Source organism: Chroicocephalus ridibundus, chromosome 2 (genome assembly GCF_963924245.1).
Source record: "Chroicocephalus ridibundus chromosome 2, bChrRid1.1, whole genome shotgun sequence".
NCBI classification, from domain to species: domain Eukaryota; kingdom Metazoa; phylum Chordata; class Aves; order Charadriiformes; family Laridae; genus Chroicocephalus; species Chroicocephalus ridibundus.
In genome coordinates this window covers 146,082,592-146,102,321 of record NC_086285.1, presented here as the reverse complement: position 1 = coordinate 146,102,321, position 19,730 = coordinate 146,082,592, and the positions used below count along the sequence as shown (strand labels likewise).

Sequence of the window (19,730 nt, the reverse complement as noted above, 5' to 3'; positions counted from 1 at the left end):
AAAAAGGAGGTTATTAGATTTACTTTCATTATGACATAACTGTTAAGTCATCAAAGTAGTGACTGGAGTATGACTTAGAGTAAGTATTGTCTAACTCGATCTGTACTTGCAGTAACTTGTTTGGTGGGCATTCTGCAAAACAGTGCATTTTGTAGGTGAAGGATGGCTCAGGTATTAATAGTTGTGTAGAATGCAAAAAGTCTGTTGTAAAGTCAAGGAAGATGCCTTTAGGATGCTGGTAGGTTTGGTTTTGTGTTTTTGGTTTTGGTTTGTTTTTTTTTCTCCCAGAAACCATGATAATGAGTGTACTAAAATACTAGAATCAGGTAGGTATGGCTTCTGCAGCAATTAGATGACTTACTCGCCCTGTGTTTGTAATGGTGAAGGATTGTACATGTCAATAAAGTGAAATTGATTCTGCCATTGCATGCAGTTTACTGTCATTTCAAGGTTTCAGGTCAAATTCTCAGATGTTAAGAAATGCCAGAATTAAGGTTGAAGAAACAACTATAGTTTTATCACCTTTTGTGCCTACCTTTATTAAGTTATAGTCCTTAATTATACAGCTCTGGTTTTTTGGTTTGTTTTTGTTCCCCAGAGAAGCATTCATGAGAATACATTTGCCCTGTCCACTGGGGAGTCTGTCTAGCTTGGGCCAGCAATAAATCTAGTTTTGGGGGTGATTGTTCCCTTTGAATAAGTTTGGAGATATAATGCAAATAAAGCAGAAGACTGAAAATATTTTCTTCCTGCCTGATGAAGGTATCTGAATCCTGGCTGTGTATTATCAGTGGTATTTCTTTGTTGGGGGGGCGGAGGTTTGGTGTATGTGTATGCAGTTGGTACTGCAGTTATCTTTGAACATATAATCTGCTGTGTAATAATAGCCTGAAAGAAATTAACTTCTTGGGTATCTCAGATCAGGCTCCTGAGGTTGGTAAATAAATCCATCCTTAATCATATGCTTTAACATTGTAGCTGTTAATAGGGATAATAACCATGCTACTTCAGTGGGTTGAATATAGTATTTGACTATTTCAGCAATATTATTCTAACATATCAGTGCTCTGCAATGACCTATGATAAAATCAATTCTTGCTTTCGATGTAGCATTATATGCAGTATTCTTTTTTTTTTTTTTTAAGTTACAGGTAACAATGAATAAGAACAAACAAAATACTGAGTACTGACCTGATAAGTGAAAACCTGGCAAAGACTCCATTATGGGGAAAGGGATAAAAGCCGTGCAATTAAACCATCATAACGTATTTCAGCACTCATTTCCAAACTCCAGGGCTTAATTTTGTTTACTGGATTAAGTTATTTCTAATGTAGTTTGTCTGCTGTTTCCTAGCTGTTAAAAATAATAATTGCAATCATATCAGCAAGTCTGGAAGCTACTCACCAGGCAGGCCGCTGCTATTTGAGCTAGTGGTATCTAATAATACTCTGTCATGCTTTACAGGGATCAACCCTAGACAGTATGATCCATGTGCTTATGCAGAGGGTTTTGTGGATGTCTTTGGACTGTGGAGGATGAGCTCTAGAGGAAGGCATGCTTTGACAGTACAAGCCGCTTTTGCTGCTTTTGTATTTGTCATCAGCAGTGTACCTTTCACTTTCTGCATAGTTAGCAGTGTTTTATCCAAATCCTCCTATTCACATTTAGTCAGTCATGATTTTTGTTAGGCAGATATCTTAGCCAATCTAAATTCATACCCTTTTCAATACCTAATCTGATGTCTTTGTCTTTCTCTCCGTGGTTTGGAGATGCTCCCTCTTTCTCTTCCCAGCTCAGCTGCTCTTTTGTAGGGTCTCTTTGTTGTCCTTGCCCTGTGCTTGTTAGCTCGTTTTCCTCTAGTGTTTGTGGCCAGCCAGTCAGTTCTCCTGCCTCACTGCGTTTCTCATGAGATAGATTGTCTCTATTACTTGTGCCTGGAGTCCCCAGATTACTTTCCTGAACAACTCCTGTTGGCCTCCTTACTCTGCTAGTCCCTGTTTTTTCTTAGATTTTTCTCTCTGGCACTCTCTGATGGAGTCTATGTTCAGCTGTCCAGTTGCTGTTTTGGTGCAGACTTCAGTCACCCTTCTGACAGCCACCACTTCCACTGTTGTTAGCACTACAGCATGGTTTGGGTTCAAAGAGACTTTCAGAGGGCATGGAGTCCACCCCTGCTCAAAGCAGGGCTGCTCATAGGTCAGGTTGTTCCAGGACCATGTCTAGGCAAGTTAGGACTGTATCCGTTCTGTTTTCTTCTACCGTTGCCACTCAAGCCCCTTCTCTCCATGAGTTTAATCCTGCCCCCTCCACATTTGGTTAGAGTATCTTCTACATTGCTATTACTTAGTAGTGGGATCTTGGAAATGATAAGGCAGTTTCCTAGCTTTATTTTCTGGTACTTTGACCCAGCATATTGTGTATCTGGAAGAGAAAGGGAGATCCTGTTCGATTCTAGGCTGGATCGAGTTTGGGAGAGATTTTAGCAGATAAAATATATGCTCTTTGCTGAAAATCATGTATTATTCTCCCATTCCCCAAAACTTGCAAGCATGGCTATATTCATATTGCTGAAAGGCCAATAACATGTACATCGTAGATACACAGATCAGAATTCCAGCCTCAAAGTGCTGAATCTTTCCAGAGGGAATACTGCAAGTTTTACATTTATTTTCTTTTATAAGATAACTTTCTTCATTAAAGTGTTGTGGTTTTCTGGGATTTGTTTTTTTTTTTTATTTGTTACTGGCTTAAGTAGTTTGGTTGAAATAAAAGCCCTGAAGAAGATTTTAGTATGTAACTTTTCAGCCCAGTTTGCTTGAGAAGATTCTACGTAGATTTGATATAGGATGTCATAATGGGAAGCGTTAGGCAATAATAGTGTTACTAGGCTTTCTTTTAACGATAAATCATTGTCTCCTGAAATAAATGACTTACTAAACTGTAAAAATGAGGTGAGTCACAATGCATTTAACTTCTTATTACTTTGGTTTCTGTTTTCAATAGCACGCTTATATTTTTCCAATTTGACTTAATCTGACTGTCTGCTTACATTCTCCTCCCCCATAACATCTGTTGTTTAACTATGAGGTGCTATATCCATGGTTGCTTTAAGCCTGATGCTGCCTTCTGTAGGACTTTAGTACTCTTTTATGCACTGCTCGTATCTGGACTGTAGAGTAAGGTCTGGTAGATGATTGCCTTTTGGGAATTTGTCCCACAGAATAGTGTACCAGGCTACTTTGGAAGCTTAGCTGCTATTGTAAGGACATTGTTCACTTAGCAGTGGTTTAAAATGTTAAAGCTGTTATCACCTCCTATTTATTAATGTCCTCCTCTTGGAATTTGCTAACCTATAGCCATCAATATAATTAAATGAATGCCCTTGCTTCCATTCAGATCTGGAGATGCAGTTTAAAACTATCTTATAGGCAGTTTAAACTGAACATCTGACCTTGCTCTGAAGAGGGCAAGGTGGCATTTCTGCTGCAGGGTAGGTTAGCTCGCAACAGAAACAGCATGGACAATTACTTGTACTAATGTAAACCTTTTAAGCTAGTTCAGCGGGAGCTTCATCTGTAGGACTCTCAAACTACATAGTGAAGCTTACTGAGCAGAACCCCTCTGTACGAGAGCCTCTTGCTCTGGATATTGGATTGCATTCCCTTTAGTATTCATAATTTTAAAATAACTTTGTATCTATCTACATCCCTGTAGAACTTATCTGCCATGTTTCTTTTGGCATCAAGTTGCTTTGTGCGTTGTTGTAGGAAATTTTGTTAAAATATAAAAAAAAACCTGCAAGCTGCCTAATTGCACATTAATAAAATTTTGTAAGTGTATTTTTTTCCCCTGCAGAAATAGATTTTTAGTTATATATATAGCTTAATTAGTCTTAAACAACTCCCGGTATTATTGTACCTGAAGTGATAACTGATTTATAAAATAAGTAAATTTGAACTAAAACTGAGGGCACAATGAAAACAAATGGCATAGTATCTTATGGAATTCTGCAGTCTAGCTCAAAGTTTCTTTTTTTTCTTTAACTGTCATGTCCCTTGGCATTTTACCATTTAATTCTAGTGATGTTTTCTTCATATATTTACAATTTGAAGTGACGTTGCTATTTTCCTGGCACTGTGATATTTAATTTTGTGCTTAGGGCCATAGAGCAGTGCTTGCTAGTACTGTGGAATAATACACTATGGTTGCTTTCCTTTTGTAGAGTAGTAAGATAAATATTAAAGTGTGTCTTCCAGCAAGTAACTTAGGGAAATGTTTGAAGGATCACTGTGCTGACATAAAGTTCCTTTTTAAGAATCTTAAATAGCTTGTCAATGAAATTATACACCTGCTTCCTCTAATGTATTTGTGTAACTGTTTTCTTTGGAATTGTAGGAGGAAATAAATGGTTCCAAATAAACAGTGAAGCTCCTGACTTCAAAGAACTTCCTTCAAAAGTGAAATAACTTCACTTTCCTTTCTCAAATGGATAAAAAACAAACATACCTTGCCTTGTTACATTTTCTTATCCATGTGTATAAATCTACGGAGACTTTCATCTTGGGTCTTCTGTAGAAAAAGAATTATTAGTGTAGGATACCTTGAATTAGGTTACATAAGGAACATAGTTTAGTGGTGGACTTGGTAATGTTAGGCTAATAGCTGGACTCGATGATCTTAAGGGTTTTTTCCAACCTAAATGATTCTACAATTCTGTGAATTACTGTTGGAAAAGATTTACTGGATTTATTCTCATCCGTTGCATATCACTATTACGGTGATGTAAAAAGAAAAGTTCCCCTTGCAGATGAACTCCCTGGATGAGAAGAGGCAATACAGCTAAATTTTTCTGCAGTGATGCTGCAGGGCAGTGTCTTTTCTTCTTCAATGACTGCTTACCTAGAGAATCCCAAAAATAGACTAGATAGTATCTGTTCTCATGCTCTGCTTAACCAGGACATTACTTAAGGAATATAATTAAAATATAATAGTTTTTACTGGCAAAGGCTGCTTAATTAGGATGCCTGCAGATATCTGATCTTCAAATAAGCTTATATATACACACAGATCAAATGTTCAAAAGTGTTGGACACCCATTTGTTTTCATTGTTCTCATTATAACTACAATATTGAATGCTCCTGAAATTCTGTCTTGTTTAGATTTCACTGGCAGTTCATTTCTTCTGCAAATCTGACCTGTGAGGATGGCTTTTCCCCATCCTCTTAGGATGCCGAGCGTGTGTGCTCTTGTTGTGTGTGTAAGTGTATGTTTAGTATTTTCAAAAACTTGGTTTGCTTTGGTCTGTTACCAAAACTTTTTATTAAAGTGTGCTCATTTTAATATTATGCTCTGTAATACAATGCTTTCAGCAACTTCCTGGAAATACCAGCATTTCTAAGACTTATATCGGTTCAGGTATACTTCACAGCATTTTTTGGTAGGTTCAGAGAAACATTTTCCAAGTCCATGATTAGTGAAATATTTTACTCTTATTGACAAGCCAGACCAGGTGTGAATTACATATGAATACAAGGACTGTGTTTTATATACCAAATGCTCTCCCTAGGTCTGACTTCCTCTTGCTTTTAATCAGGGCATATTATTAAATGTTATAGCATCAAAATCGCTAATTTATTGGGGAAAAAAACCCAACCCTGTTGCAGCTAGACAAGAATGTGCTTTGTTTCATTAGAATAAAGTTACTTTAATTCTTTTTTTTAAGGAAGGTTTTCTTCACAAGCTTCTTTATTATTTAGAATAGGGTTAGTATGCTTACATTGTAATAAAATACATCGCTTTCCATCCTGTATCTGGTATTTTGGGAATGATTTTTTTTTTAAGAAAGTATTTGTTAGAAAACTGAAATTCTAATGTATATTGATGTGGCTAGAAAATTTTAGCTTCAGGTTATATGTTTGGTTTAACACTACTAACAAGCTTGTTCTAGATATGAAGAAGTTTGCATTCCTCACCAAAAATTATATACTAAAACACTTTAAAAGGCAGATTTGAATTACTGGAGCATCTGACATCCAAGGCATCAGCTTAAAAAACTTCCCTCTTGCCAGTTGTTAAAATAGTGAGGAAAAATTAAGATTTAGAGTAAAAATAATTCTTTTGAATAATCAGGTTGCTATTACAATATTACATAATTTTTTCTTTAATTCAACGATTTTGATAAAAAGTGTGGGCTATTTTAGATGTTATATCTAAATTTGACACTGTCCCACATGACATCCTTGTCTCTAAATTGGAGAGACATGGATGTGATGGGTGGACCACTTTGTGGATAAGGAGCTGGCTGAATGGTTGCACTCGAAGAGTTGCAGTCAATGGCTCAATGTCCAAGTGTAAGGTTCTGTGCCTGGGTCAGGGCAATCCCAAGCACAAGTACAGACTGGGGGGAGAATGGACCGAGAGCAGCCCTGAGGACGGGGACTTGGGGTTGTTGGTGAATGAGAAGCTCAACATGAGCCCGCAATGGTTTATCGCAGTCCAGGAACTCAACTGCATCCTGGGCCGCATCAAAAGAATTGTGGCCAGCAGGTCGAGGGAGGGGATTCTGCCCCTCTGCTCTGGTGAGACCCCAACTGGAATACTGTGCTCTGGGGCCCCCAACACAAGAAGGACATGGACCTGTTGAAATGAGTCTAGAGGAGGGCCATGAAAATGATCAGAGGGCTGGAGCACCTCTCCTCTGAGGACAGGCTGAGAGAGTTGGGGTTGTTCAGCCTGGAGAAGAGAAGGCTCCAGGGAGACCTTATAGTGGCCTACCAGTATCTGAAGGGGGCCTACAAGAAAGCTGGAGAGGGACTTCTTACAAAGGCATCTAGTGATAGGATGAGGAGTAATGGCTTCAAACTGGAAGAGGGGAGATTTGGATTAGATATTAAGAAGAAATTGTTTACTGTGAGGGTGATGAGACACTGGCCCGGGTTGCCCAGAGAAGTTGTGGATGCCCCATCCCTGGAAGTGTTCAAGGCCAGGCTGGATGGGGCTTTGAGCAGCCTGGTCTGGTGGGAAGTGTCCCTGCCCATGGCAAGGGGGGTGGAACTAGATGATCTTTAAGGTCCCTTCCAACTCTAACTGTTCTATGATTCTGTGTAATCAGAGGGGAATATGGGAATAGTAGGGAGTTACTTCACCCTGTGCTGTAAAGGAAAACAAAGGGAATTCACCTCTGAGTCAAAGTGTGGTACCTGGTTTAACTGTGTGTACCTGGTCAGGTATCTAAGAAATCTGAGTAATACAAACTGTACCAGAATACTCCTGTGTCCTTTTTTTTGTTGTTTTCGTATCAGATAATCACGACTGGCAGGAGGTCAAACTTCCCCTTTACCTTTAAAACAAAACCAAACCAAATCAAGTCCCTTCTGCAGCTCAGTCTTGGATTTGTACAGAAGTTACCATTGGGTTAGGGAGGCATGTTCATTTCTGACCCCTGCAGGTGGCCGGTGAGAACTTTGCAGCCTGGGATTAAATCACTGAAACAGATACCAGTGTCAGCTGAAACGCATTCAGCATGCTCCAAGGGGATTTTATCACAAGTTTAATAATGCTTCACAAATGAGAAAAAAATATGCTGTCAGTTTGCTGTAAAATTTATTTTTAAGACAAAAACTGTACCTGGTCAGGATGCATTTCTATTTGTTTTTTTCCCTGTAGACTAATTTTGATTATGGGGTAAAAATATCTTATATTTTAGTCCAAAGTTGAAATTCAAGTGATTACTACAGTATCTAGTTGGGGTTATAGCCTGGTTTTGTTCTTCTGTATATGCATTAGACAACTGTCTTAATGTCCTGTGACATCCTTAGTCAAAATAATTTGGTTTTTTACTGTCATTTTAATTTTTTGTGGAAAGACATTTTCCTGAATAGTTGGTTTCTCTATCTTTTTTTTTATGTGGTTATTTTTTTATTCCTCTTAAATAAGAGATGGCATGGTCCGGAGGAAACGGTGCTCAAGGATGACAGGATTTTGCAGTTGCACGAGAAGGTTATTTCAGAACTTGAGGTTAATTTTTTGTTGTTGCTGTCATTGTATCTTATTTTTTCATTTTCTTTGAAGGAAGTCTTACTGCATTTCCATTCCACTATCAACAGTGTATCTGTAAAACGGAGGCCCAGAGTTGTTCGAAATAAAGCCAGTCGTGTGGCAAAGCTGGAAAGAAAATGAAGGGTTCACTGTAATTTGGCTCTAATGCTTATTTGGCAGCCTTCCCGTCTTTTGCTGTCTTGGCTGGTGTTCCATCAGTCAGTGCACTTATATATGGATCGCTTAAATTCCATTTTTTCAGTAGCCAGCTGAAAATGTGATGCATCCGAAAGACTATGGAAGAGACCTGTGATATGTTATAATAAAGAAAAACACCCAAATTTGTTTTCCTTTTCTGAACAATCCACAGTTACTCTACTATCTATTAAAGTCGTGATTTTTTTTTTTAATCAGTTTGTCTGTTGAAGTTCCTGTCACTTTAAAAAAGAATGAATCTTATGTAAGACCAAAAAATTTCATGGTGTTTCTTCTCAAGGTTTATTGTTTCAGTCTGATTCATTTCCTGTTTTTCTGCTAATGCACTGACAAAAGCAGAAATAAGTATGCTTCAACTGTTTGTAAATCTAGAAAATATGTAATTTACTGTATTAAAGTGACTGTGTGTAGCTGTAAATGATGCAGAGATTTATACAGTACTTCCCTCTGTCAGTCCCTGGTCATGCACTTGCTTCCCTGGCTAACCCCAATGCTCCAAGGCTTTGTATCTCTCGATGGCAATTCTCTTCTGATACGAGGCAGATGAAGATAAGTTAAACTTCTGTTCTCATATCATAACGTGAGAACAAGGAGATAATCAGTGAGATTAGTAGCAAATTAAATACTGATTTTAAAGGAGTGATATTTTTGAGCTGTGTTTTGTTAGGCTGTTGAGCTTATTACCATAGACTTTCTTGGGGATTCACAGCATTGAGAGGGAAGAGATTTGATATTTCTATGGATGGCAATATACAAAGTGCTAGAATATACTGGCAGGGAGATAAACTTTTTTGGATTTGAAAGCAGTCTGACAAGTTAAGAATTCACGTTTAGGACGTGGGCCCAGTGGCAGATTTCTTTCACCCTCTCTGCACCATGGAGTCTTACATGCTCTGGACACAGGATCCTGTACTTGTGGAATCCAGTAGAACTGTTCTTACATTCTGGTGAACTTTGAGGGTAGTTAGGAATGTCGATGATTATTCAAATGACAGTGTGGTTTTTTCATGGTTACTGATATTTTGAAATGTATTAAAATTGTAACACTTTAATACACTCTTATAAAATTCATGATGTTTTAGTTATGTATAGATTGGTCTTTATATGATATATATTAAAGGTATATTGAAAGGGTATGTCTTGCATAAAAGCTAAAACCTGTTCCTTTCAAGCAAATGCCTGGAAAAAGAAAGCACTTCCAACAGGGTATTTTTTTAATGCTGATGTATGTAGTTCATGCTGTAATTCACAAATTTATGAATGAGGAGACAGTTGGAAGTTTGCAGTTTCTTTTACAAAATGTAATCAAATAAAGTAATTGCTTAAATAGCTTTTTAATTAAATTTGGGATTACAGTAGTCTAGTCTTTAAATCCTTTTTGAACTTGTATTTCAGAGTTTGTATGAGTGATAGGCTTGGTCTTGTGCGTGTTTGTTTTCTCAGTTAAGGAAGACTTTGGAGAAGCAAAAGCAAGGCCTTCATTTAAATTCTTTTTAGTGAGCTTTTCTATGTGTAGATTAAGTTTTACTAGGTGTTTAACTATAGAAAATTTCATCTAAAAGTATCAGCCTTTCTGTTACAGTTAATGAAGTTAGTACTGGAAGCGTCATTGAGTTCTTTGTGATTGTGTTTGTCCTTTTTTTTTTTTTTCTTTATCAAGTACTTGTCTTTCCTTCTAGATATGTGGGTCCTTCAAGGATGAGAAAAGCATACTCTTGAACGGTGTTAAATACCTCCAGGCTACCATTACAGACTGTATTTTGCTGAGCAAACTAAAATTTAAGGGCTTTTTCTTCAGTGATGTCTGTCATATGGAGGATACTCTAGTGCAAAATGAGCAGTGAATAAAGGGGAGAAACATAATCGTTTTGTACTGACATAGTCTATGGATATTTGAGAGAGACTACGGGAATACTGTGATAGAGGAAAAAAACATGCTTTATTTCTACTCCAAATGGTAGTGGGATTTATAAATGCTTTGAAGGATAGCCATGGTGATGAGAGACTGGACTGGTGTGCTATTTATGTTAGAGTACAGGCAAATGAGTGCAAGTTGTGAAGTTATTGTGGCTTAATGCTTAGTAGCCCAGATGTAGCAGGCTGACAGTTCATGCAATCCCAGGATGACTGTGAGATAAGAAATATTCTCCTCTGTTCTGTGCATTGTCTGTGTGAGTTTGGCAAGTCGTATAGTATCTGTCTGCCTCCAGCTCCTATCTGTAAAATAAGAGCAATGCATCCTTTCTCTCCGTGCTTTGTTTTTAGAATTTACACCATATATGGAAAAACACACACATATGCTAAATATATGATGTAGTTGAAATGGTCCTGTTAGCTATTCATTTTGACTGGGGCCGCTATCATCAAGTAAGCAACAAAGAATTCATCTTTTTAGGGAGTGTATGGGTGTATGTGTATACAATGCTTGGAACTTAGTGTATCTTCTGTAAATAAGATTGTTTAATACTTCACATTATGAAATCAAGCATTCATGGTTTTATTATTTTTAATTCAAAATGTTGTTGGTCTGAAACACTTATGTTTTGTTCCTCACCAAATACTGTTTATGAAAACACAAAGGAAAGGTTTCTTGTTGTTTAAATATATAATCTGTTGCAACTGCTCTGAGGAAGCTGTAGTGACAACCAGAGGTGGTTGTCTCTTTTTTTCCTTCAAGAGAAGCCTTGCTCAGTTTTTATTCTGTCCCTGTGAAAATGTGCAAAGAATGGCAATTTTTTAGAAAAATGTTTTGAGCATTTTCTTTAAAGACTGGTTGGTGTGGCACCTAAATTCCTGAATATTTCACATACAACCAGACTTTTTTCAGTCCTTGTAGCTATTGGTGAGATACTTAAATGTTGTTGCCCAGCTGCCAGGCATCAAGTCAGTAATGAGAGACTCAAGTGAAACTGGGGAGATACTTCCCCTGCTTTTGACTCTCTGATGGGTTGAGAGGCTTGAGATAAAGTGGAGATGCCTACCTCCAGTTCAGAGGAGGTATAGGAAAAGCTGGTGGAAGGAGATAACAGAGGAGGGCGAAGTGTATGCCTCGAGGAAGAGTAGGAAGAAAAGGCTGCATGCTGGGATACAGGAATTGAGGGTGGTGAAGGCTGAAACTACTGCAACAGCTGCTTTAAAACTTTTTCATAAAAAGAAGAGAGATTTGATCTGATAGCTTTCCTCCGCTTTTCCATTATTGTTCCCCTCCTGCCATACCTGTATTTTTGTAGCTCTCAAACTTGAGCATCTGCAAAAGAAAATGATAGAAGGAAAGAGGGGACTGTTCACAGGCATGATCCTTAACCCCTGCTAAGTATTGGCCAACATCTGGGCCAGCACAGTGTCATGTGGGTTTGGTTCCTGGGGAGGGAGGGATGGGAAGGCTAAATGAAACTTAGCCCTAGATAGCCCTCTAAGCTGTCACCCCATGTGTGTTGTTACAGGAGCGTGGATTTATTGCAGTTTCTTGTGTTCCTCCCCTGAGATCTAGTTCAAAAAGCACTGCAGCAGACTGTAGTCTCCTTGAGGGAAGGTATTCTTCTAGGTTTGTTTTCCTCTTTAGAAACCCGTTAGCCAATATTCATCAAATCTATTATGGGAATAGAAGGCTCAAAAAGAAACTAACTCTAGCTAATGCTAGCAAAGTCCTCTCATTTGGTGTCTGCACATTACAAAATTGTATAAAATTTGTAGAAGACAACTTTTTCATGCCCTAAGCACAGGAAAAAATATTGTTGATATTTAAATCATTATAGAGAACAGCTACATTTTTTGGAGAGTGCTGGGATATAAACTTAGGATGGGAAATACTAGAATGAGGAGTCTTGGTAGTGTGAATTGTAGAATGTTTTATGTTTTTTGGGCAAGGGCCTTATGGAGTAGTTAGGTGTTTTCCTGTATGCCCATCTTTAGATGTGTGGATGTTGAGCTGCAGGTAGCTGCTGCTGTCAGTGCTGAGCATGAGTTTTGAATCTATACAGGTCTATACTGACCCAAAACAGCCTTACAACTTCGGCAGCTTGCAACATCTTAATCGTATTTCACATGGCAGTTTTAGCCTTGGCGTCTGTTTTGAAAAATAATCTTCCATTGTAGAATTACTGTGAAGATTTCACAGGAGTATTCTGAAGATTGATTTGTTAATGTTTTTGAAGCCATTAGTCTGCCATTAGTCTGGGAAAAATGGCTTATAGATTTGTGTGGTATTTGTGAATTCAGTGTTTTATAATGTTGTTGTAAAGCAAAAAATGTATAATACATAAGGTATGGGGTCTCATTTAATAGGGAAATGAGAAATAGCCATCCATGGAATGAGGCCCGCTCCAGAAAAATCAGTATGTCTGTGTGAACCACCAGGAATTTCAGATACGAGATCCAGCCTATAGGATACTTCCATCTGGCTTGGTGCCCTTCTCCCCAAGACCTAGAAGTGGTTGCTAGAGCACCAAGTGGCATCCAAACAGCAGCAGTTCTTCCATCTTCTCTTGCTAGAGTTCACGTACCTCGTGCTTGTCCCTGTAGTAAGCAGCCAGCTCCTCGGGTGGGAAGCAACTGGCCCCACTTAAATTACACATGAGCCTATAGCACCCTGATGGTTGGATCTCTGTTGTGGACAGGGGAAGGGATGTCCCAATGTCCCTGAAAGTGGTGGCAAGGATCAAATACTCGCATCCAGCCATCATACATGCTGAGATTGAACCAGCATTTTAATCGCCTTCCAGTGCGTCACCTACACAATCCAGTGGATGGACAGGGATGCTGAATTTATTTTATGTGGACAGCTTGCATTCTGATATCCTTAACTTTTGAGCACTCATTTGTGCAATGTTCCAAGCAGTTCTTAGTGTAGTTTTGTGTGCCTGTATTTTCCATAGAGTATTTGTTAATGTATGTCAGATGCAGATAACATATTTTTGGGGCAAGGGCTTTCTGGGAGGCAGAAGGAGGATAAGAATTGTGTCTCCTGTAACCACATTAGCACATGTGATGTCATTACTATTGCCATGAGTTGCTATTGCTGTGCAATTCCTGCCAGGTGTGGCATGGCTGTATTGGACTTTTATGTGGTATAGTTATAGTTCCCATAGTGGGAAATACTTGATTCTACATGAAAAAAATCTTCTTAATACAAAAATTTTATTGTCCTGGTTGCTAGAGAAAGACTTGGTCTCTGCTTTCTTGGTGTATCTTGATACTCTAGACAAATGTAAAAGGATTAGAAAAGGTGTCCTTATTGCAATAGAAAGTTAAAGTAGGAGCCCTAGTTGTCACAAATACTGAAACACAGGCGTGATCCTTGTATATTAATTTCCTCCTTTGTTATCCAGCCAAACTTAAGGAGGGAGTAGATGATGTCACTTACACAATTATTTTACACCAGGCTAAGAGAGTACCTAATGAAAGAAGGGCAACTTCTAAAAAATGATTACTTTTGTTTTTCTTATGGTCCTGGGAACAGTTTGTGTCCCGTCTTCCCCTTCTTTCCCTCCTCTCAGTAATTTGTGTGCCAGTGTTAATGGTGAGGTGAAATTAGTGAATAATCAATATTGCATCAATGTGCCAGTTGGAGAGAGTTCTGACTTCTCTGGTAGCTTATCTTTTGCTCCACCCATTTCATATTTCTTCTGTCTCTCTTGTTTCCTCTCCCCGCTTCTGTCTCAGCAGCACAGTGCTCTCTAGGTTTGTGGTTCCAGAGGTTACTCTGTAGCTGGACATTTGGAGGGCATTAAATAGAAAGGAGAGGGATTGTATGCAGACAGGGAAAGCTGTTAAGTTTTAATAACTTGCTAGTTGTTTCGGACACAAACTCTTTCCTGTTCCATTGAAAAGCCACAAATGTAGCTGAAGCTGCTGTAACCTCTCTAAAGGGGAAGTGCGGGCGGATATAAACTACTCTATATCAAAATTTAAACAAAGCAGTATCTTCTTGAATGTGGCTGTTATCTTCCTAGTATGGAACAATGTCAGCCTGACCAGTAGTTATTTAAAAGGGCTGCACTCAGCATACACTTCAGTTTGAGTTAAAGCCTGCTAGTGTAAGTAAATAATGACAGCCTGGTGATGCGACACGGAACAATTCCTTTTTGGACATAGTGTTGTAACATGCGAGTTGACTTGACAGATTGTTTTTCTAATTTATTTGCATTTATTATTCATATTCCCTACCTGTTTTGATGTTAGAATCCTTTAGTGTGCCTAGGCCGTTCTGCTTCCTTACATTCCATTGCACAGCTCTTGGTTATACAACTGTGATAGCTACAACGTGATGATTTTCTTTTGCTGGGTGACAACAGTTTTGTTCTTCCAAGGAGGATTCTTTAATAATGCTGGCTAAAAGTTTGCAGCAGAGTACTTCTGTAGTTGAACACAACTTTAAAAGAGTGAGGAATCGTTTATGTTCTTTCAGTCCAGTATTTGATAGCTTTCAATTGGTAGAATGATTTGAAGATGGGCGCTTGACAGTGGGATTGCAAATCAGAAGGATCAATAAGGACAGAAAGGGAATTGTCATGAATGCTTTTATTGATAATGGTGATCCTACTTAAAAGATAGGTGCAGGAGAAAGACTTGAGGAAAAACGAAGGAAAGAGCAGCTAAAAGAACTTCAGAATTAATTTGAATAATTTTTCAGTTACAGTTTTTGTAAATTGTGTCAGTATCTACTGTTTTGAATCACAGACTTGAAGTTTCTAAATAACTATCAAATCGTACAAATTCCCATTTTCACAACTTCTCTATGTTAAAATGATCTGATTGGAATGTCTCAATTCTAAACTCCTAGAACTTTTTTGACACTTTATATGCCTTCTTTTTTGGGTAAAGTTGTTAAACTTCAAAATCATTGAAAAAGTTGATCCCACACTGGAAACAGATGTGCAGCTGAGGTTTTTGCAGGGGACTTTCATTCCTTAATAACACTGATCGGGCCTGTTTTATTCCCTGTTTTGGCACTGTTACAGCGTATGATTCATTTGTCTCATGCTAGCTGTAGCAAGGAAACCACACGCGTATTGCAACGTAATAAGGGTAGAGAAGTACATTTCAAATCACATACAGAACAGTCAACAAGGCTATTTTTTCATTCCGTAGAAGTTTTGCCCTGTATTATAAAGCAGACTTGGGGAAAAAACTAATCTCTCTCACAGATGTTTCACCTTTGCTGTAGGCAGTTCTGTGCTGCCTGAAGAATGGAGCTGGTGATAATACTCCATTCTTGAAACCTTAAATAGTTTTGGTGTTTGTTTACCCTGGCTGTTTCCTCCCCCTCTCCCCCCTGAGAAAACATACTGCATTTTTTGAATTTGTTTGAATAGCCAGCGGAAAGGTCTGGATTGAGACTAGAGCCTAGGGTTTATACCTGTGTAGTGATCCCTACAGCTGAGGGGGAGGAAGCTGTGGTAGCTGGACTTCCCAGAGAGCAGCTGGCATCGTGTCCAGGTATTTTTGTATTGATCTTGCTGGGTTTGTCCAGATCACAGTCCACTGAGTTGGAACAGGATCTCTTAGTAAACTCAGTTAACTCCAGGTAATGTTTGATAGTGTCACCAGGTTATCTAGAGGCAGACGTGGACCTTTGTGAGTATGAAACTTGAAGTTCTTTGCGTTAGGTTTTCGTTCAAATGTCAATATCATCTCTGGTTTGTCTGGTTTCTCTGTCAAATGCTCATTTTTCTCTCAGGAGCTGATTTTCATTCAAGAACAGAATGATGTTGTCAGTAGCTGCAGAAGCTAAATGTCATTATCCTTGAATGTTCGTGTGCAGGTTTGTAAAATCCATGTTTTAAATGTTTCAGCTACTGCTGTCCTCTGTGAGGGTTCTTCTCTTTCACGTGGTGCTCGCTATATGTGAGGCAGAAGCTCTGGTAGAAGTGAGGAGTCTTTTATTACAAATGTATGGGGGTAGCTGAGAGTAAGGCATAAAGACAGCTCACAAGGTCCTTGTGCAGTGAGGTGACTGCAAGTGTCCTTTTGCATACAGGATTGAGTTTGAGGATATGAGCTGTCATGCTCGTGAACGTGCCTTCATGTCTGTGTGTGGCTTGCTGAGAGTGAATGCTGCCTTTCTGAGTAAAAATTCAGAATGTTATTGGTGTTGGGTTGGAGCAGAGGTGGTCCCTGTAGCTGTAAAAAGCTGAGTGAATGGAGGAGGCTTTTGAGTTAATTTTTTGAGATCTTTTTAGTGTTATTTTTCGTTCCCAGATAGCCAGTGTGAGGTATTCTGCCACCATCATGGACGGCAGGCGGTTTCAGGAATCCCTTAGTCTTAAGTGATCTGTAGAGTATACAAACTGTTAGCTTTGGCTCCAGTTTCTGCTTTTAGAATAATTCAAATGACTGTTTCTTACTCGAGGCATCTGTTTTGTTTTTGAAGATGGAAAAAAAGACAAATGCACTGCAGTCTGCCCTTACTCTGTCTGGGTCAGGCTGCCTGGCCCGAAGGGACAAGGTGTGCTGAGGGTTTGTGCTGCTTCCCTGCCAAGCCACTCTGCCCGGCCGGGAGCACACAGGCAGGGCAGCAGGCTGTCCCTCTGCCTGCTTGCTCTAGCTGACCTCTTCGGCTCTCCCCACCGCTGCTTTGTTTTCTTCCTGGCTCTGGCTGATACAGAGAATTCACCTGAAGCCTGGAAAACGAGCCAGTCACACGGGGAGACTGTGCCTGATACAGCCGTAGTCTTGGACTGAAAAATTTAATTTGCCCTCCCCCTCTTCCTGCTCTTCTGCATTTGTTTTCCGATTCAGGAATCTAACCTCTGAGTTACATTAAGTTTCTCCATTGTGCTATGTTACTACTTCCAAAGCATCTGTTGGCAAGAAAACTTTGACGTCAGCAACGTTGGGGTGAGGTTTTGCATTGCGCACGTTCAGTCGCTCCGGTTGGTGCGGATAACGGCATGCTGGAATTCAGAGTTTGGAGGAGGGTGGAGGGGGGCAATGGGGATCATTGTGAGTGGTGTTTGCAGCCTGCCACTCAGTGTATAACTTCTGTGGGTAGAAAATGTACTTGACAAACTATGTATTGTCCTGTTTGTTTGTTACAGACATTTCAGATTATTTTGTAAATATTTGTGCTTCTGGCTTGCAGGAGATTGCTTTTGGCTCTTTAAACTGGGATTACAGTTAATGGTTCTTTGCTAGTGTTCTAAGAGAAGGTATTTTTCAGACGCAAACTACACGTATTGCTCAAGGAATTTTTTTCCAGTGTTTACGCTAGGTTTAGTTAAGCAAAAGGAAAAGAAATCGGTAATCATCTACTGCAATTTGAAATTCATAATGGTTAACTTGCAAGTAGAAAAAAAGCAGGGACTTAAAGTCACTGTGTGAATTCATGATCTGACAGAGAAAGTGGTATTTTATTTTACAGAGGATTGACTTTTGTTATTGCTAATTAAACAAATGTCTTTGACTTGGAAATAAATATGAAAGCCTGTGTGTTAGATTCAATTTAAGATACTTCCTTCATCTAAGATTTTTCTGGATGCAAACAGCTCAGGAGAGCTATATTTAAGGCCATCAGAGCAGAACTGTGGGTGTCACTGTGACAGGATTCAAAGTGAAGCTGGAGGACTGCAGCTGATTTAAAAAATAAGAAGCATTTGTAGTGTTTACAAATTATTTACTCTGCTTTTTAAAGGAAGAAGTCATCCTGACATTTGAAGACTGTGTCTCAGGTTTAGCCTAACAAGTACTCTTGGCCTGAGGCAGTGTCTTCTGTACTAATTCACTGTTTCTGTGGTCTAGGAAGCTTTTAAATCTGACTTAAGGTGTTGGAGTTTAAGTTCTACTAAAAAGGGTACAGTTGAAGGCATATACTAGTGTTACTATTTAAAAACCACGAAGTACGTTTTTACCTCAGAACCTGAAATAACACAGGTTTGTTTAGAGACTATAATTAGAAAGTGTTTAGCTGTTCTAAATAATGGAGAAAATAAGCACAGTAGCTTTTCTAGGAATTGCATTACTCTTGCTTCATTTTTTTCTTTTGTGCCTGTAATTGTTTGAAATGGATGATGTGTCACAGTCTGTCGCACAAAGGGGCTTAACTAATGATGTTTCCATAATTGTGTATAAAGAGCTTTTAAGATGTTGTGTGGAGGAAAAAAATAACATCCAACACAGTGTATTTAAAGATGTGTTAGAATATGTGAGTTTGCATGTGTAAATGGGGGGGGAGGAGTGGAGGGGGAAAGCGTTAGCGGGGGAAAAGGGGATTTGTATTTCAGCAATACTCCCTGTGTTGTGCGGCCTGGCAATGGAGGTGTCACTTGCTAATTTAAAAGCCGTGGAGTAAGTGAAACAGTGCAAATACATCTTGACCCGCACTTATTTTTCTCCTTTCCAGCAGTTGCTCCCCGAGTGTGTCACTAAGCACTGCGGCAGCACTCCTCAGCTGGCAGGGGAAAATCACTGTAGGTCCCGTGCATTTTTGCCTGACTCTTGTATTCTGCTGTTAAACCTATTAAGCACAGCAGGAAACCTTTCAGTACTTTTTTTTGTTTGTTGTGAAACATTCTGACAATCCAGAATGTCACAGCATTGCCAAGGTTTCATCAGCACCGTGTGACCTGGAGTTATATTGCCTGATGTGCAGGACTGTAGGGCTACTGGCTGATGCACAGATTCACAAACTCCCCGTGTTGCTTCTTGCTTGGATGTCATTAACGAGGCAATGAGGACGAAGAAAGTTTCACAAGAGTAAGTCTTGAAAGCCATGAGTCGGTGTTCTTGCACTAACTTTTCTAGCTGTTTGAAATACAGGTTTTTTGCATAGAGAAACTCTGCCTAGTCCTCAGTCTGTGCTACTGTTACACTGCATCGCTGTCAGTGAAAAATGTTTGGAAAAAAAACTCGCATCAGCCTGCCTAAATCCTGCTGTGTGCTGACATAGCATATTTTTTGGCATAGTATATGATGTTGTTGTAGGTGGAATAACTCTGCCGGTAGAATAACTCCTCCTGTTGGCATATGTTGTATTTCCAGCATAGGTACAGCATGGGTTGTACTTTTAATGACAAGTATTCAGCTTTTTCTTGCTTTATGCCTTTTAACTAGTATTTACGCTAGTTATAATGCCAGTGGAGTCTGTCTGTAAAGGCTGCTAGATCATTCCACTTCTCTTGCCCTGTCTATACCGAATGGGCTGTCTTTTCAGCCATTTTTTATTTATTTATTTATTTTCAGTGGGACTGGAAGAATCCTTTCCGCTAATTCTTTCCCTCAGAGAAACATCAGTAGGATTGAACTTTTCACCTCATGTATTTGTAAGCAAAGTTCTGTGTGTTTGGTGGCAAGTTGGTTTGTCTTTACCTTCCTTTTCTAATGTTCTCCTTTCGTTCTACATTAGGTTCAGCTGTGAGATAAGTTTTGTGGTACTGCTGCCATTTCCTGACGCCAATGGTTTTTCTGGAGGGAGTGAGCGTTTCCTGTCTGGAAGCTAGAGGCAGTGTTCCTGGCAGGATGGAGTATTTTTGTTTCCCT

The 19,730-nt window shown here is 39.2% G+C and overlaps 1 protein-coding gene across 5 annotated transcripts in view; it reads left to right on the top strand.

Annotated features, from left to right (window-relative positions):
* RNF19A (ring finger protein 19A, RBR E3 ubiquitin protein ligase) overlaps positions 1-19,730 on the top strand; it is a 68,629-nt gene that overhangs the window by 18,423 nt on the left and 30,476 nt on the right. The window contains exon 1 of one of the 5 annotated variants that reach the window (XM_063327272.1): positions 16,000-16,017. The exons of the other annotated variants lie outside the window; for them this stretch is intronic. The gene's annotated coding sequence lies outside the window, so the exon portion shown is untranslated. Of the gene's footprint in view, positions 1-15,999; positions 16,018-19,730 lie in introns of those variants that run through there. 5 annotated transcript variants of the gene reach the window in all.